This window comes from Trichosurus vulpecula, chromosome 3, assembly GCF_011100635.1.
Source record: "Trichosurus vulpecula isolate mTriVul1 chromosome 3, mTriVul1.pri, whole genome shotgun sequence".
NCBI classification, from domain to species: Eukaryota; Metazoa; Chordata; class Mammalia; order Diprotodontia; family Phalangeridae; genus Trichosurus; species Trichosurus vulpecula.
The window spans coordinates 288,568,414-288,588,264 of record NC_050575.1 but is presented as its reverse complement, the minus strand read 5'-3'; positions in this window follow the sequence as shown (position 1 = coordinate 288,588,264).

The window sequence follows — 19,851 nt, the reverse complement described above, 5'->3', positions numbered from 1 at the left end:
TAGGCCACACATGTATTATTATGTATAACCCTTCCACAATACTCATGTTGTGAAAGGCTAACTACATTTTGCTCCTTCCCAACCCATCCCGCTTTATTGAATTTTCTCCCTTGACCCTGTCCCCTTTCCAAAGTGTTTGTTTTGATTACCTCCACCCCCATCTGCCCTCCACTCCATCATCCCCCCACCTTTTATTTTTTTTTTATCTTCCTCCCTCTTCTTTCCTGTGGGGTAAGATACCCAACTGAGTATGTATGGTATTCCCCCTCAGGCCAAATCTGATGAGAGCAAGGTTCACTCATTCCCACCTCACCTGCCCTTTCCCCTCCTCCCATAGAACTGCTTCCTCTTGCCACCTTTATGCGAGATAATCCACCCCATTCTACCTCTCCCTATCTCCCTCTTTCAGTATGTTACTCTCTCATCCCTTAATTTCATTTTATTTCTTTTAGCTATCTTCCCTTCATCCTCAACTCACCCTGTGTCTGCTCTCTCTCTTTTACATATATAATATATATATAAACACATATATATATACACATACATACATATATACATAGATATATACATACATACACATTCACTTATATATATACATAAACATATATATACACACACACACACACACACATATTTATGTGTATATATATATATATATATATATATATATATGCATATTCCCTTCAACTACCCTAATACTGAGGTCTCATGAATCATACTCATCATCTTTCCATGTAGGAATGTAAACAAAACAGTTCAACTTTAGTAAGTCCCTTGCAATTTCCGTTTCTTGATTACCTTTTCATGCTTCTCTTGATTCTTGTGTTTGAAAGTCAAATTTTCTATTCAGTTCTGGTCTTTTCACTGAGAAAGCTTGAAAGTCCTCTATTTTATTGAAAATCCATATTTTGCCTTGGAGCATGATACTCAGTTTTGCTGGGTAGGTGATTCTTGGTTTTAATCCTAGCTCCATTGACCTCTGGAATATCATATTCCAAGCCCTTTGATCCCTTAATGTGGAAGCTGCTAGATCTTGTGTTCTCCTGATTGTGTTTCCGTAATACTCAAATTGTTTCTTTCCGGCTATTTGCAGTATTTTCTCCTTGATCTGGGAGCTCTGGAATTTGGTGACAATATTCCTAGGAGATTTCTTTTTGGGATCTATTTGAGGAGGTGATCAGTAGATTCTTTCAATTTCTATTTTGCCCTGTGGCTCTAGAATATCAGTGCAGTTCTCCTTGATAATTTCTTGAAAGATGACATCCAGGCTCTTTTTTTGATCATGGCTTTTAGGTAGTCCAATAATTTTTAAATTATCTCTCCTGGATCTATTTTCCAGGTCAGTGGTTTTTCCAATGAGATATTTTACATTGTCTTCCATTTTTTCATTCCTTTGGTTCGATTTTATAATATCTTGATTTCTCATCAAGTCACTAGCTTCCACTTGCTCCAATCTAATTTTTAAGGTAGTATTTTCTTCAGTGGTCTTTTGGACCTCCTTTTCTATTTGTCTAATTCTGCCTTTCAAGGCATTCTTCTCCTCATTGGCTTTTTTGAGCTCTTTTGCCACTTGAGTTAGTCTATTTTTTAAGGTGTTGTTTTCTTCAGTGTATTTTTCAGTATTTTTTTGGGTCTCCTTTAGCAAGTCATTGACTTGTTTTTCATGGTTTCTTGCATCCTTCTCATTTCTCTTCCCAATTTTTCCTCTACTTCTTTAACTTGCTTTTCCAATCTTTTTTTGAGCTCTTCCATGGCCTGAGACCAATTCATGTTTTTCTTGGAGGCTTTTGTTGTAGGCTCTTTAACTTTGTTGACTTCTTCTGGCTGTATGTTTTAGTCTTCTTTGTCACCAAAGTAAGATTCCAAAGTCTGAGACTGAATCTGGGTGCATTTTTGCTGCCTGGCCATATTCCCAACCAACTAACTTGACCCTTGAGTTTTTCAGCGGGGTATGACTGCTTGTAGACTAAAGAGTTCTATGTTCCACGCTTGGGGGTATGCGCCAGCTCTGCCACACCAGCACTCCTCCTTCCCCAAGAACCCCCAACCCAGACTGGACTTAGATCTTCAGCAGGCTCTTTACTCCTGCTCTGATCCGCCCCTTAATTCCTCCCACCAGGTGGGCCTGGGGCCAGAAGCAACTGCAGCTCTAGTTCTGTAGCTGCCCCACCTCCGCTGCCCCCCGGGGTGGTAGCCGAACTCGAACTCCTTCCACTCCCGCAGCTTTTCCCGCTAACCTTCCCTGTTGTCTTTGGTGTTTGTGGGTTGAGAAGTCTGGTAACTGCTGCAGCTCACTGATTCAGGGCACTAGGGCACGCTCTGCCCGGCTCCTGGTCTGATTGGTCCTGCCACAGCCCATGCCGACCTCCACTCCCCTCCGCTCCCAGCTCCCTGTGGGATAGACCTCACTCAGAGACCATCCAGGCTGTCCTGGGCTGGAGCCCTGCTTCCCTCTGCTATTTTGTGGGTTCTGCAGTTCTAGAATTGGTTCAGAGCCATTTTTTATAGGTTTTTGGAGGGACTCGGTGGGGAGCTCATGCTAGTCCCTACTTTTCGGCCACCATCTTCTTGAATCCCATTCTTTAAAGGATATTCTTCCCCAGGACTGAACCTAGCTCACTTGAGTTCACAGCTGGGGCCATTTTGGGGGGAAAAGTCTCCTTTTAGGTCTCTGTAATGTTAATGTAAATGGGAAGATCTTTCCCATCCATTAATAGGCCCATGTGATCTGTTTAAATCACATGGAAGCCTAAATCACATGAGTTTGAGTCACATGAAGCCTGTGGTGGGAGGAGCTTGCTGAATGGGTGGAGCAGAGCTGAGAGGATTTGGCCAGAGCAGGCAGAGCCAAGAGAGAGAGAGGAAGCAGCAGTTAGCATGAGTGGGATCCGGGGAGTGATATTGCTTGAGGGTGTTGTTTTGCGGGAAGGCCCTAACAGGAGGAAGGCTTGGGGAGGGCGGTGCCCCCTGCATTGTTAATGTGTATAGATTTCTTTGTTGCTATGATGGATTTGGCTTTCTGGTGTTTAAATAGTTTTGGTTCTGTCTTCCTGTGGAGAGTGTGTGATATTTTACAATTCAGAACTATGCCAGCATATTCATAGAGGCCATAGGAGCTGTGAATACCACAAGGAACACTATATTCTTATATTCCTCTTTAGGTTGTTGGAGAGGAACAGAGGACTTTATTAGCTAATGTATGTGTAGGAATATGTGGGTGGCCTTACCAAAAGCCTACCAAAAATGAAGAAGGTTATCAATTGGCTTTTTGATGAGGCTTTTTAAAAAAAATGCATCAATAGGTCCCAGGACAGCTGGATGGATGGGTACCAATACTGGTACAGGATGCTCTTGAGAAAATTTTGGCTATTTTAGTTTGAGGAGATGATGGAGCTGAATGCTTATGGGTTTCTCTGGGACCTAGAGGATTGTGTGAAGCTAATGGAAGGGCTCTGAGTTCTTGGCTTGGTTATCTGTTTAGACAAGGATAGGTTTATTTAAGTGATAGAAGCAACTAGTTTGATCTGGACAAATGTCTTATTAGGCACTTTTAGTTATCTGTAATCTTAGTATAGTATTTCTGTAAATGAAAAGTGTTTTTGAGATTACAAAATGCTAAGTGCTAGCTAGCAACATGATGGGAAAGTGGGATGTTACACTTCTTCCTGGAAGGAAGGGGGAATAGCTTAGTACTGTTAGCTACTCTCTTGGTACAAAGGGACCAAGCAAATTTAGATACACAGGGACTTAATATAATATCTAGAGATCTGAAACTATACAACATATGAGTGAAGAAAATTCACTGCAAAATCTCCAGGAATTGGGGGAATCTTTGAAACCGTGGATTTGGAGACTAGTAGAACAGAATTCATTATGTTGGACATGAATAATCTAAGATCTCTGGGGCCATTGACTACTGACTATTAGGCTATAGCACCATGCTGCACAGTGCTATATTCTTCCATTACCAAGGCTATAGAATATTCTTTGTAGAATTACAAGTTTTGGTGCTACAGAAGACTACTAAGGGGGTTGAGGGGTGGTCTACAGTGAAGCAATTCTACATCTGTTGGAAATGTTGGCAAGAAGATATGCAAAGCCCATGAGAAAAAGCTATGATGCATTTGGTATATAAGGGATAAGGTACCAGGCTTAGTGGACATGAGGCTGTGGTCATTTAATTAGAACAAATATAGAAGAATGCAGTTGGCTTCTCCATAATAAAGGGAAGGCCTTGACTAAAATGTTAGCAGGGCAGAGGGGAATGATCAGGAAAATGACTATTAACCTAGAGGAAAATCTTCCTTGAACTAACAATGGAGATACCTACATCCTCTAGTCAGTACCCTACAAGGTCCTTACTTTTATGCCAGTTATGTGTTCCTCATCAAAAGTTCAAAAAAAATGAAAGTAGCATGATATAGTAGAGAAAGTACTGGTTTGGGAGTCAGAGGATCCATGTTCCAATCCCTGTTCTGCTACTTAATACCTGTGTGACCTTGGGTAACTTACTTAACCTCTCTGAGAGGTCTCAGATTTCTTATCTTTAAAATCAGGGGATTAGATGACCACTAAGGTCTCTTTCAGTGGTAAATCCATAATCCTATGAAATAGCTATGGAAGACAATTAGAGGCAGAAAGAGCAGCCCAGATGAAAAAGCAGTGACAATTAGTCAATAAAGCCTTTTGATTTTGGAAGCTTTGGACAATAATACTCAGGAGATTGGGATTCATGCAGAGCCATGAATTTTCTTAGAGAATTATCTTATTTATAAATGTGGAGTGCCTTGATTATAAAAGGAGAGGCAAATTTGGCCAATGTTAAGGGTCCACACTGAACTCAGAACAAATTCTTCTAGAGTGAATGAGTATAAAGGACATGAATCCTTTAGCTATGTTTGAAAGAGAGGTCATTAAAACATTTAAGAGAGTTATAGGATATCTTGGTCCTGATAGAAATTTTCCAGAGTCTTGGTCATGTCAAAATACAAGGTTTGTTTGATTTTTTGTTTAATACTGGTAATAGGAAAGAATGTAAAATGAAAATATTCAGGGAATCAAATTATCTGTGGATTAGCATGTGGATTATCTTCAGAGAGGTGGGGTGACTTAGGAAACCCAATATATCAATACAGCTAACTTTTGTACATGATAGGCAGGATCCTCCTATAATTTTTTATAATTCTTACCCATCTTCTCTTAACTACTGTTTTTCATACTCTTCAGTCTATGAAAAAGTCAAACTTGGGGTTGGGGGGAATAGTTGTCAATCAGCGCTTAGAGCAAAGCTTTGTCCTAGTTTCTGTGGAGAAGTTAATGAAAAAAAAAACCTGTGTTTTTGCTTCAGTTCTCTGAAGGTAATGTAAATATGGACACATAAAATTGGGTGTTAAATTATGACAGTTCCTGGTTGTTCAGTCGTTTCAGTCATGTCCAACTCTTTGTGACCCCATTTGAAATTTTCTTGGCAAAGGTGCTGGAGTGGTTTGCCATTTTCTTCTCCAGCTCATTTTATAGATGAGGAAACTGAGGCAAACAGGGTTAAGTGACTTGCCCAGGGTCATACAGCTAGTAAGTGTCTAAGGCCAGATTTGAACTCAGGAAAATGAGTCTTCCTGACTCCAGGCCTGGCACTCTATCCGTTGTGTCACCTAGCTGCCCATGACAACTCTACTCAGATTAAAAGACATAACGGGAAAGGGAGAGACTTAATGATTTAGGTTTAGTCTGGGTAAAGTGGGAAAGGGAAGGATTGCAATCAGATGATTCCAACTGTGGCTTATTAGCATTGATTCTATTCATTTATTTTCCCACCTTTTTCCTTGGGGGTGACGGAGTATTAGAAAGGGAAATATAAAAGGATATGATGGAGGGAAAATGCAATAGTAACCATAGATAGGAAAGGCGTGAACTCATAAAATAGAGAAGGATGGTAGAATGTATCAAAAGGCAAAATCCAATTATAGTCTATATGAAACACACTTAAGGTTATAAAAATTCACACAGTTATGTTGGAGTTGGAAGAGAGTATTAGAAGCAGTCATGATCACAGACGAAACAAAAGTATAAAGAGACTTGGTTAAAAGAGATAAAGAGGGAAACTAAATTATGCTTTAAGGCACCATCGGTAATAAAACAAGTTCAGTTTTAAATACATAAACACCAAATAACATTGCAGCTTCATAATGAAAAGAAAAGCTAATTGAAGTACAGAGTAAAAAAGAAAAATAATAATTGAAAAATAGAAAATAATAATTAAAATAATAATAATTGATAGCTAATTAATTAATAAGTAAATAATAACAAATAATTGAAAATAATAATAATAATTGAAAAAAGAAAATAATAATAATAATTGATTCAGAACTAGCCAAATATAACAGAAAATTAAACAAGAATGAAGAGAATTTTAGGACAATTATATATGTAGACCTCTGGTGATTATTGAATGGAATTGAAAGAAGCATCCATTTTTCAGCCTTTTACGGTACCTTGACTAAAAAATGTAGAAAAACAAATATTAACTGTATCCTTTACAGAGCACAACAAAATGAAAATTATAATAAATAAGGGGAATTTAAGGGAAGAATTCAGACCTAGATGGAGATTAACTCAATTTTACAGAGTGAAATAACAAATCAGAGAAACATTAAATGATTTTTATGTAAGAAAATAACTTTTTAAAGGAAAAAGAGGAAGAAAAAAAAATTAGCAAAACAATTAATACATTGAAATGTCTGAAAATATATGCAATGTTTCACACCCATGGACCTTCTCACAACTGGGACAGGGGTTGGAGAAGGTGTCTTACATATCTTCTTTGGGGATATGCTTATTCTTTGTAATACTACAACATCATTTGCAGTTGTTTTGTTATTCTTTCTATTTACTTTGTTGTCATTGTGTGTATAGTGGTTTGGGGGGGGTACGATTACCTTACTGTGTATCAGTTTATATGAATCTTTCTAAGTATCTCTGTATTCATCACATTGATGTTTCTTAAAATACAGTAATATTCCACTACATTCAGGTACTGCAATTTGTTTAGCCATTCACAATTGATAGGTAACTACTTTGTTTTCAATAATTTGCTACTATAAAAAGTGCTACTATAAATATTTTGGTATACTTGGGGACTGTCTTTTTTTTAAGGAACCTCCTTGGGACACATATCTAATGTTTGAACCTCAATTCAAGTGGTATAGGCTTTGGGATTCAAAGGGTATGGGCATTTTGGTTTATTGGCATAATTTCAAATTGCTTTCTGAATGCGGATTCACAGCCTCACCAACTATGCACTAATGTGTCTTATCTGCTTATCTTATCTAACATTGACTTTTCCCATCTTCTGTCATCTTTTTCAGTTTGCTGGGTCAGGTGAAACCTCAGAGTTGTTTTGATTTACAGTTCTTTTATTAATGATTTGGAGTATTTCTGTATATAGTTATTAACAGTTTACGATTGTTTTATTGCCATTGCTTTCTCCAACCAATTCTCAGCAACAATACCTTTCCTTCAAACTGCATGGCTCCTAACAAAGTTGTCTTTCTCTTTGTCAGCTTCTGTAAGCAGCTTCTCATTTCCTCCCTTACCTTCTATCCCCAGCATCTTCTGACTCCTCATGAACTCAGTTTCTTTGGTCAGTCAGATTCTGACTTCTGATGCCTCAGATCAGGGCCCCCTTTTTAGTAGAGAATGGTCTCAATTCAGGTGGAAAAAACGCAAATCCACAGTTCTGTCAGGTATGGCACAAAACACAATATACAAATTTTCTCATCATTCACAAGAAGCTCTTTGATTTATAATTTCTCAATTATATTATTTAAAACTGAATCTAGTCATCTGTAGATGGGCTGATGGAAACACCTTAAGGCGCTGTTGTCAGCTTTACCTCTGTGCTCTTGTCTTTGATCTACTTTCAAACAGTTCCTTCTAGTGTACTTTTCTGAGGGCAGTTTTTTCCTCAGGTCCTCAGAAGTTTCAAGCTTCTCACATGAATGTGTTTTTTCTGTCCCTTTCAGCACATAAAATGTTGACATATAAAAGGGAGACTACTTTAAAAATGAATGAATGACTACATGAATGAATGAAAAAGTATTTATTAAATGCCTACTGTATTCAAGGGGATGCTCAGCCCTTCAGGATGCAAGGACAAAAATCAAAACAGTCCCAGCCATCATGAAACTTATATTGTAGTAGGAGAAGATAACACATATAATGATGTGGTGGGGAAGGAAGGGGTGTTTTGGTCAAGTAAATCAAAGAGATAATGAGTGGAATCAGAGAAAAATTTGACACAAAAGGAAGACAAAATTGCAGCTTCCTGGAAGGAGCTTTCACAGAAACATTGAGAAGGTATAGTCCCAGCCCTCAGGAGAAAAGTGGAAACCAGCTGTGAAACTATCTCAAAAGATGTACCTAAGGGGTAGTCCAGGGATGAAGGACATAATGGTAATATGGGAAAGTAAAAGAAATAGTTTACAATCCATGATGTGAGGTTCAGAAAGTAGTGTGTAGAAATGATGGTCCCCAGGTGGCCAGATGTATCATGGAGATCTGACCACTGAAAGAGACGAGGCATTAATAGTCTGGAGAGTATCCACAGGAGGGCAACCAGGATAGTGCAGAGCTTTGAGATCTTACAATATAAAGATTAGCTGAAAGAACTGATGATGGCCAACCTGAAAAGAGAAGACTTAAGTGGTCCATATAGCCATATTTACATATTTGAAGGACTGTTGTGTGGAAAAGGAATTAGATTTCAATTTTTCCTGGCCTAAGAAGGAAAAACTAGGAGTAATAGGTGGAAATTGTAAAGAGACAAATTTAGGTTTGATCTCAGGAAAAACTTTCTAACAGAACCATCCCAAAATGGAACCGGTGCTTGGAGAGGTAGTGTGTTTCCTTTCACAGGAGGTCTTCAGTCAAAAGCTAGATGATCTTGGGGATCATTGTAGAGGGGATTCTGGGATTACATTCTAAAATCAAACCATCACCACTAACATGAATGCCCTCTCTTTTCAGACACTAGTAGAGTGCCCAGCACCCTGAGATCTTGAGCCTGGGGAATAGTACTGTCCCCCTGACCACTGGCTGTGCTTCCAAACCAAGCCCCTACCAGTCAATCATTCCAGTCAGTTACCATCTTGAAGAAAGGACCAACCATTCCCAGCAACCTAGCTGCAGCAATAAGTTACCCTGAGGGAGAGACAGGAGGTGGTATGTGCCAGGTGGGTCATTCTCTTGCCACCAACTTAACCACCACCTCCCTTCACATGTAGGTGGAGATAACCCAGCATCCTGAGCCCAAGAGCCTTCCAGACCATTGGTCTTGTTTCTAGTCCAGTCTTTACAGACATCATGCAGTGGAGAAACCCTTATAGATATGAGAACTGGAAATTTTTTCTGCAGGTGCTTCAGCTCCTGCCTCCTTAGCAGTCACAACTCTTAAACACCTAGAAAAGAAAATTCTTATCACCAAAGTTCTTGCTATTATCAACCATGAGTAAGGTTTTATCAGTGCAAAGGACATTAAAGAAGATGTGCTACTCTCAGCTTTGCCTCTGTGTCCTGTGGATCACTGGGTCTTTCCTTCTGACTTAGGGTTGAAACTTCTGCGTGTGTTATCTCCTCCTGTTATATTGTACGCTCTTTGAGATCGGGACTGCCTTGTTTTTCTCTTTGTATTACCAGGGCTTAGCATAGTGCTTTGCATATAGTAAATGCTTAATAAATGCTTTTTCACTCATTTTCTCCAACTCTAAGTTCCTGTGATTCCATAATCCATGTTACAAGACAAAGCACTGGCCAGGATACGTGCAGATTTCAGTCTATATGTCTCTTCTAAGTGAAGATGAGAAAACAGTGGTGCTTAGGAGGTATATCATCCAAGCAACTTCTATAGTTTCTAGGGATGGACATAATTGCCTGCATCTTTGGCTCTGCAATGGCTATATTTTGTGGAGGGTTAGTTCCATCTTTAAGAAGATTCAAATTGAGTGGCATTCTAGAAGCAGATACTTAAACTGCTAAAGGTGGTAGCTATAGCATATCATTGCCCAGAGAAGTGTCTGAAGTTCTTTTAAGTTATTGCTAACAACCTTTCACCCCACTTGGCATTCTGAGTAAGTGAGCAAGCCTAGATTTATCTAAGTATTTTATTGAATCTATATAACTTCAGATAAAAAGTTTAGAGAATGAGCCTACTATCTATAGATATATGATCCGGATTCTTCTGTCTCCTAGATACATACCCTTATGTATGTAGCAGGTATGGGCTGAAGCATTTCTATGTGGCTAGCCATGTGTTCTAGCCTATTTCTATGACTCATGTGTTCTGGCCCTTCGCTAAAGGAAATGCCTGATCCAGCAATTCCTAACAAGTTCTTTGATTCCTGTCACTGGCATTGATTTGAAGATGATTGACAAATGAGTCAGGAAGAAACACCAACTCAGAAGTCTATGAAAGGACCAAAGAGAAAGACCTCCTCTTTTGAGTTCACTTTGGGACTCTGATAGATCTCCCAAGTACTTCTAGGGGGAGAGGAAAGGATTTCTCTCTCTTGTCTCTTATCCCATCCCCACCAGCCACAATGGTTGCCCACAAGACAACAAAAACATGTGCTTGTCTTGGTGAGTCTGAGACTGGAGCTTAAGTCCCAGCCTGATTCTTCTGTTTTGTGTTTATTTCCCCAAACACAAGTTGCTGAACAGCAATCCTGAGAAATGTCTATTTTCAGCTTTGGCAGCTACTTCATGAACTTAAGAATTCCTAGGTTCCCAGTGAGAGGGGAGTCCCACAACTACCATGCTTCTCAGGGGAGATGGCTACCTTCAGCATCATTTTGAACACAAGGGGACCAATGAATCATGTTTGGCTCTTCAGAAGACCTGGATCTATTAAGTTGTTTAGGTAGTAATATAGGTCTGAGGAAAATGCTAAATGTTGGGTCAGCAGTCCCACAAGGTGCCTTTGTTGTTCAGGGAGATTTTAATGTGGCATTGTTTTATATTTTAAGTATTTTTTAAATACATGCTTATGAGCCTTTTGTGTCTTAAGCATTTCTTTTTGTGGTGGAGGAAATAAATAACAATTGTACCTGATACCTATTTTGTACATAAAGTACCTTCTCTAGAAGGTATCGTATGTGACCCTGTTAATATTTTTTGAGGAGACTCTGCACATGAGCAGCTAGAGGCATTAGGTGCAAACATTAGAGACAGCTAGGTGGCTCAGAGGCTAGAGTGTTGGACCTAGAGTCAGGAGATCTGAATTCAAATCCAGCCTCTGATACTTTCTAGCTGTGTGACCCTGGGCAAGTCACTTACCCTCTGTTTGCCTTAATCCACTGGAGAAGGAAATGGCACACTACTTCAGTATCTTTACCAAGAAAACCCCATGGACAGTATTGGCATGCTATGGTCCATGGGATTACAAAGAATCGGGCTTGACTGAATGAACGACTGAACAACCAAACATGAGCTATACTCAAAGCCCTATTTTAGAGAATGAGAGAGAATGAGAGGCCCCTGATCCCCTGTCTTTAGAGTCAGTCTGTCCCCAGGATGAATACCAGCTCTGTGTGAGTCTAGATTAAATCCTCTTATAGGAGAAGGCCCCTTGGGCTGTGGGTAACAAGTGGACATTTTAGCTGCTACAAGGGGCACAAAAAAAATTTATATAAGGAAAACTGATGAAATCAGCCCTAGAAGAGACACAGCCTCTCAAATAAAATGCTGAGGAGAGAAACAGTCTGTTCCGAAGACCTGTTTGAAGGTGGGACACTGACTGAATTAAAGATGGTTTGTGGTGCACAGTGGTCCTTCAGTTCATTTGCATGTGACTGCTTTCAGAGTGTTGGAGAATATAATTGAATAAATTATACTCAATAGGGAGGCTAATGCAGTCCTTCACATATTGGAGGAGGCTGGAGAGCTTGTTTCCAGCAAAGTGTAATGACTCGTAAAGGCACTAATCAGAATAGGCCAGTCTCTTGTCTCTGGCTCTTCCTAGACTAGATGAGTACGGCCAGAGTTATCACTGCCTATCAATCAAATGACAGTTTGTGGACTATGGGAAGATTACATAAACACTGTTGGGGGTCTTAACCAACAGAAAGGTGGAATTTTAAAATTTTACATAATTTTAAAATTTAAATATTTTAAATTTAAATGTAAGTCTAAACCTCAAAATTTTAAAAATTTTACATAACAAGTTGGAGATGGGCCACTGCTTATGAGGAGACCCTGATTTGAGACATTAGAAGCCAAAAGAAGAGAATATAGGAAAGGTAGGAGATGACCAGATAAAGATAGAAGCAGAAGAGGAAGCTGAAAGTAAGAGGAATCAGGAAAAGGAGGCAACAAAAAGAAGTGCTTATAGAGTACAGGAACTGACCAGAGCTGATCAAAACTGACAGGCAGGATATGCAGTTTGTCTGGGAGCTGTGTTGCTGGAAGAGAGGTATTGCTTTGCTGAGTGTATTGGCTGGAGAAAGGAGGGAGAGGGAAACCTCTTTGAGTTTACTTATGTTGCCCTTTATGGTTCTCTTATTTGAAAGGAAGAAACATTGGTTTTTCATCTATTTTGCTGAGAGGAGGCTTGGCTTTACTAAGAACTGATTAGTCAGAGATGAACCCCCAGCAATTTGAAAAAGCTGGCTGCAGAAATGCTGCACAGCCCAATTTCTATCTATAGTTTGGGAGAAACTCCACAGAGCCTTAGGGCAGATCTGAGAGAGCTTGGCAGTTTTCTGGCTTAAGGGAACTATTTGTCACAGAAAGAGCATTATGCTTTCTCAGCATTCCGCCATGGGTGGCTGTGTGCTAAAAGAGCTTGTCACTGCTTCAACAACTTGATAGGAGCAGAGAAGCAGCTTTGCCAAACAATAACATTGTTAGGGACCAGAATACAAGCAGGTAGCAGAGAAGTCGTTTTGTGCTACAGGTGACACAGGGTACAGACTATTTTCTAAAGATACTCAGGGCCTAGAATCCTGCAGCTGTAAATTATGAGTTGCCCTAGGCAACTCCTGTGCCTCCCTGACAATTTTCTTTAACTTTGTGCCCGCTCTCCCCTCATCACAATTATAGCTGTGTGGTTGTGGCCATGATAACTATCTCCTGGGCACATCACCCCAGCCTGCCAAAGGACTTGCAAGTTGGGTTGATTGAGCCAGCCTCAGCCCAGGGAGAATGAAAAACTGGAGGGATTTGGTGCCATACCTGGGCTACAGACATAAGCTACTCCTTTTTTCTTTTTTGCAGTCTCTCCTTTACCTCTCTTCAGATGACACTTAAAAATCATCCAGGAATAGTCCGCCATGGGTGTTACAGTTTACTACAATTTGTGCATCCTTACACATGCCCAAAGTCCAAGCTCTGTTGTCTTGGTAACTGTCCAATTGCAACTGCATATCATTGTCTTGATTTATTCTTTGTTAATTCTGAATGTTTTCTTGCTATCTTATTTTTTGTTTCATTGATGCTGAATTCTTATCAATTTAATTCAGTAAGTATTTAATAAGCACTTTGTATGTACCAGGCACTGGGCTAGGTGCTGGGAATACAGAAACAAAGATGAAACAGATCTTGCCCTTATGAATCTTGCACTCCATTTGGGAAAACAACATATTCACAGATAAATATAAAACATATAGGAAATAAATACAGACAGGTTGCAAAGAGATTAGGGAAGGGGAGAATCACTAACAAGCATTTATTTATTAAGTGTTCACTATGTGCCAGACGCTGCTAAGCTCTGAGGACACAAATCAACTCAAAAACACAGTCCTTGCCCTCAGAGAACTCATTTTAATGGGGGGAGACCACGTGTAAACAAGTATGTATACATAAGCTACACAGAGGATAAATTGAAAATAATCCACAGACATGATGATATTATTCAGGGTAAGTAGTTGCCCCTTCGTTTGGGTCTCAGTTCCTTGGAAGTCAGCCATATTTATTCTGTCCTTTGCATCCTGACGAACATACTGCTTGGCAGAGAAAACAAAATAAATTGGAGTGCTTCTCTGTCTTTAGTCTTTTGTTGTCATCCTCTCATTCGTTATAGAGCAATTGTCTCCTGACATAGCTTAAAAAGCCCATAGCCCTTTTTCTTTCTGTTTGTCCGTAAGTCTTCCTTTCTAGTCTCAGATCATTCTTTAGCACTTGAGAGACTATTCTTACAGTACCTTGTCATGCTTTTATCTTTATTTCATTACCTGTTCTTCCTTTCATTTTCCATAAGTATTTCCATATTCCATATGTCTTTCAAAAGTCGAAGTCTGTTAGTGAGTTCCCTGTATATCCGCAATTGATCTCTTTCGATAACTAAAATTTTTCCTACTCATGGAATGGTTTTTCTTTGTGTCTTTAGAAATTCATTCTTAAATATTATCAGCCCCTACTAGGATGACTTGCCTTATAGAATTTTAGGCTGTGGGAGATTACCTGTTCTTTGAAAAAATTTTATTATCTTAAATACTAAAAAAGTAGGAGAGAGCAGATGGGTCCAATACCTGCCAGGATCCTACACTTCCATCCCCTAAAAGGAGACAAAGCTGTCCTCATGATCCCATTAGCTCTTGCCTTCTTTGACTAAGCATGTAAGGGCATAAAAAGACCCACCCATGTGGAGTCAGGACCCCTCCAACTTGCTGAATGTGTGAAAACCACCTAAGTCACATTATCTTGCACTGCTGACCAAATGGGCTTCCATCTGGAGATGAGTGGGGCTGAATCCATCAAAGCTAAGTGCCACTGTATCCTTTTTGTATATCCTTGTTAGTTACGGCAAGGTAAACCTCTTTTTGTTAACTGTCTAATAGCTTATGAGTGTCTCATTTCATCCCTGAATTGAGCCTGAACTAGCAGAATGTAGGTGTCAGGTCCAACAGAAAGCATTCCCATATACATAGAACACAAAAAGAGCATTTTTTATGAAACCATTAAGCTCCATTTCATACCACTTACTTTTTTTCCTTAAAGAATATAATAAATTCTACATTTTACTTTCAAAAGTATATTGCTTATCTGGGCTTTTTAACTTTCTTCTATTCTCTTCTGTGCATTAAAAAAGTTTCAATTCCTCTCTCTCTTTTTTTGTCTCTCTTTTGCTAATTTCCCCATCTCCCTCCAAATCTTCTCACCAACTAAAAAGCAAGCAAAAAGAAAAAAAAATCTGGTAGCAAATATAGTGAAGCAAAATGAATCCACACAATGGCCATGGCTCCAAATGTGTACCTTAAGTGCATCTCCTCTTGGTCATAGAGCTTTATCATAGAGGCTTGATTGGTCCCTGCCATGATCAGACATCTTAAATCTTTCAATATTATTTGTCTTTACGGTGTTGTCCTTTCATCACTTGTTCTCCTGGCTCTGCTCATTTCTGTTTTCTCATATTACTTAGCACACTGAAATAGTCTTTTCTCATCATTTCCTATGGTCCTATAATACTTCATTACATTCACATACCACAGTTTATTCAGCTCTTCCCCAATTGGTGGTCACCTCCTTCAGATTCTGATTCTTTTCATTTTCCTTTTAATCTTCCCTTTGGGATCAGGAAGTTGGTGTTTCTACTCTTCTCTTCCTGGTATTCCCATTCCTCTCAGCTTCCCTCTGTGCCATTTCCTGAGTTTCCATTTGTTCTCCTGCTGAGTTTGATGTATTTCTACTTGAAACTGTGTATTTGTTATTTTCATCTGGTTCCTGCTCCCTGCACCCCTTCCTCCACGTTTTTTTTATGTAGTCTTCCTTCTTATTCACTCCAACTCTGAAAAACAGCAAGTTCTACCAGTTTTCCTCCTTTCCATACTAGTATATTCCTTTTTATCCTCCTTTCTCTTTTCCCTCTTAAAATTTTCACACACACACTTTGTCTTATTTAACTTCTTCAATAACCCTTTGATGAAATTTTATGGTTCTGAGGAAACTGTTTTTTTTTTCCTTCCCCAAGGGAATTAAGACTATTATAGAGCCTCATCCAATTGCTCAAACTTGTTTTTCTTTTTAGGTTTCCCTGGACTTTTGTATTTGTATTTAAAGTTCCTACTCAATTCTGGTCTTTTAATAGAAATGCTTGAAAGCCCTCTGTTCCACTAAAAGCCCATTTTTCCCCCTGTAGGATTAATGTTACCCTTTGCACGGTGTCCTTCTTGGTTGTTAAAGCCTATATCTTTTGCCTTTCAGAATCTCACATTCCAAGATCTCTTATTTAATGTAGCAGTTGCCAGGTCTTGTGTGATCCTGACTTTGATCCCTTGGTACACGAACTCTTCTTCCTGGATGCTTGTAGTATTTTTTCCTTTGATGTGGTAGGATAGCTCTGGATTTCGGCTATGATAATCCTTGCATTTTTTTCCCCTGGGGGTTATTTATGGATTTTCCCTTTGTTTTTTGATCCTACTAGATATGAAGTTTTCATTTATGATTATTTGAAATATAGTGTCCAGGCTTTAAAAAAATTCATGATCTTTAGAGAGTCCATGACATTCCTGGAAATTTTCATTTTGGAGTTTCTCTCAAGAGGGGATTGGTAGATTTTTCCTACTTTCACTTTGCCCCAAGGCTGGGTAGTTTTCATTTACGATTTTTTTGAAATAGGGTATTTAGGTTGTTTTTTTTTTTATGGCCAAGGGTTCACATAGTTCAGCGTTTCTTAGATCATCTGTCTCTTACCTATTTTCCAGGTCAATTATTCTTGATAGGAAGGAAGGAAACAAACATTTATTAAGTGCCTACTATGTGCTAGACACTGTATTAAGTACTTTACCATTATTCCTTCATTTGATCCTCATAACAACCTGGGATATAGGTGCTGTTATTTACAGTTAAGGAAACTGAGGCAGACAGGTTACATGAGTTTGCCAGGGTCACACAGCAAATAAAGGTTTAAGGCCTGATCTAAATTCGGGTCTTCCTGACTTTAGGCCTAGAATTCTATATGCCACTTAACTGCCTTATATGAAATACTTTAATATTCTGCTTTTTCTTTTTGTTTCATGGAATTACTGATTTATATTTGGTCCAATATAATTCTCAAGGAGTCTATTGCTTGAGTGAAATTTTCTACCTGTTGAACTAAGATAGGTGTTTATTTTTGTTCCACTCTTTTTAATTGTAGTATTTTAAAAACTGTGTCAATTCATTATTTTCTTTGAAGCTTTGCTTATAGATGATATGGAGTCATTATAATGGGTTTGTGTCTAAGGCCTCATTGGCTCCATAATTTTTTTTTATCAGCAGTATTTTCTTCTGTTTATTTAATTATCCAAATTTACTCCCTGAATTGGAACTGTGTCAGGGCTAGGCTTTATGCATCTTGGAAAGGAATTGTACTCTATCAGTTTGGTCTGATCCGGGGCATTGTTCTTCTGGTATGAGTTCTACAGGTATCTAGCATCTGCTCTGGGGTCAGAGTGATGAAGTTGCAGAAGCTAGTCATTATTCTCTAGATCCTGGTCCATGAACTGGAAGGTTTCAGTGCATTGAGCTCCTGGCTCCTAACCTTTCCCTAGTGTCTGCAGGCTTCTTTGTATAGACTGGGGCTGAAAAAGTACACTTTCTGTACGCCCTTGGATTTCTCTGTCTTTACTTGGTTTGGCGCTTTTCTGTTCATCTTTGCTAGAGTAGGAGAGGTCAGGGTTGTTCTGCTCCTGTTCACTATTTCAAGAACCCTCATTAGCATCTTTATTTGGCATTAAATGACAAGCAGATGTAATCAACAGTGACCCAGAAATCTACTGGTGGCTGTCATCCTGGGAAGCACCCCCTACAGAGATACAACCTGGCAACTGCTCCTGCAGGTGCTCCAGCCCTGATACCAGAGCACTTAGCACTGTTAAATGGTTCAAAACCAAAAAACAGATATGACTTTTATCAGTGGAAACAACATTAACAAAGATTCATTTCCACTGGCTTTGTCACATACCCTAAGGCCCATGTAACCATTCCCTTTAGCTGAAATTTCCTTGGCTATGTTATCATCCTTATTAGAATGTGAATACCTTGTGAGCAGGTACAGTCTTGCTTTTCTGTTTGTATCCCTGGTGCTTAGCATAATGCTTGCACATTTTGAGAGCTTATTCACTCATTCAGAGCAAGTGCCCAGCTAGTACAATGAACAGAGGACAGAACCCGGAGTCAGGAAGATCTGAGTTCAAATTCTGCCTCAGATATTAACTGTGTGACTTGTCTGCCTCAGCTTCCTCATCTGTAAAAATGGGGATTGTAATAGCATCTATCTCCCAGAGTTGCTGTGAGGATAAAATGAGGTAATATTTGTAAAGTGCTTTGATTATTATTATTCTTTCATTCAAGCATAACTCCAGTTCAATTCAACAGGCATTAAAGCCCCAGGCCTTGTCCTCTATGGTCAGATTTTCTTATCTATCTCTGACCTTCAGTCTTGCATCTCCAGCTGCCTTTCAGACATCTTGAACTGGATATTCAGTAGACATCTTAAGTTAAACACGTCCAAAATGGAACTCATTATTTTCCTTCCTGAACTCTCTTCCCTTCCAAATTTTCCTGTTTCTGTTGTGGGTACCACCATCCTTCTAGGCATGCAACTTAGGCATCATCATTGGCTCCTCAGTCTCTCTCATTTCCCCAAATCCAATCTCTTACTATTATCTGCCCCCCAAATGTAGTAGGGGACATTATCTATGTGGTTCAAAGGGAGGCAAAATAGACATCTCTAGCCCCATCTCCTCCCACTCTTCTTCAAGGGAGACTTTAATTCTCACCAGAAGGGGAAGCTTTGCCACTCTGCTCCCTTCAGAGAGAAGGGGTAGCAGGCTAGAATTATTGTTTGTATAGGGAATGTGGTTTTCAGATTTGAGCTAAACTTCTGATCAATATTAATGGGAAAAGGAAGGAGCCCAGGTTCAATATCCAAGGTTTCATCTCATTCCCACCGGATAATCAGTTCCACCATGAACATTCACATAACAAATAGCAAAGAAATCCTTTTATTGATAGCCAAACAGAAGTCAGAGAAAATATGCATAAGAGAATATTAATATAAGATGAGAGACGGAGAGAGAGAGGGACAGACACAGAGAGAGAGTGGCTCTCTCAGGTCTTACCCAAGAGGAAATTCCCCAGTGTCTCTAGTCTGCTATCTCCTCTCATGTCGGCTTCTTCCTGGGGGGGTTGGTATCATCTAACTTCTCTCTGAAAGCCAGAAACACCCACAGCAAATGCAGAGCTCCAAAAGACAAAAGATCTGGGTCAGAGTGTGCTGAGACCAGAGACTGAAGTGTCTCGAGCCCTCTTCTCTCCTGCTCTGAAAACTCTGACGTGCCCCTCACTCAGGTGTGGGGTATCGATCTCCATCAATGAGGAGACAGTCCCATAATGATGGACTTTGGGATTTAGGTGGCATTCCCGTTGTGACATTGTTCATATATACCCCCTTCTCTCTTCTGAAGCTGTCATCACCCTGGTGTAGGCCCTCATTGCCTCACTCTTGAAGTATTAATCCCAAAGGCTTCTGGTCTGTCTGCCTGCCACAAGTCCTTCCCCACTCCAGTCCATTCTAAGCTTTCTCAGCTGTTAAAATGATCTTCAAGTACACGTCTGACCATATCACTTTTATCCTCCCTGTTCCCCCCCAATTCAGGAAACTCCAGTGATTATTACCTCTGGGATCAAATACAAAATGCTCTTTTTAACATCTGAAGCCTTTCATAACTTAGCCCCCAACCTTTCCAGTCTTCTTACACCAAGTGGGTCCTGACTGCCTCCTCCCCCCATGCCCCCCCCCATCCCGGACTCTTTGATCTAATGATACTGGCCTCTTTGCTATTTGATGAAAAAGACTCCCAGTTCCAGGCATTTTCTTGG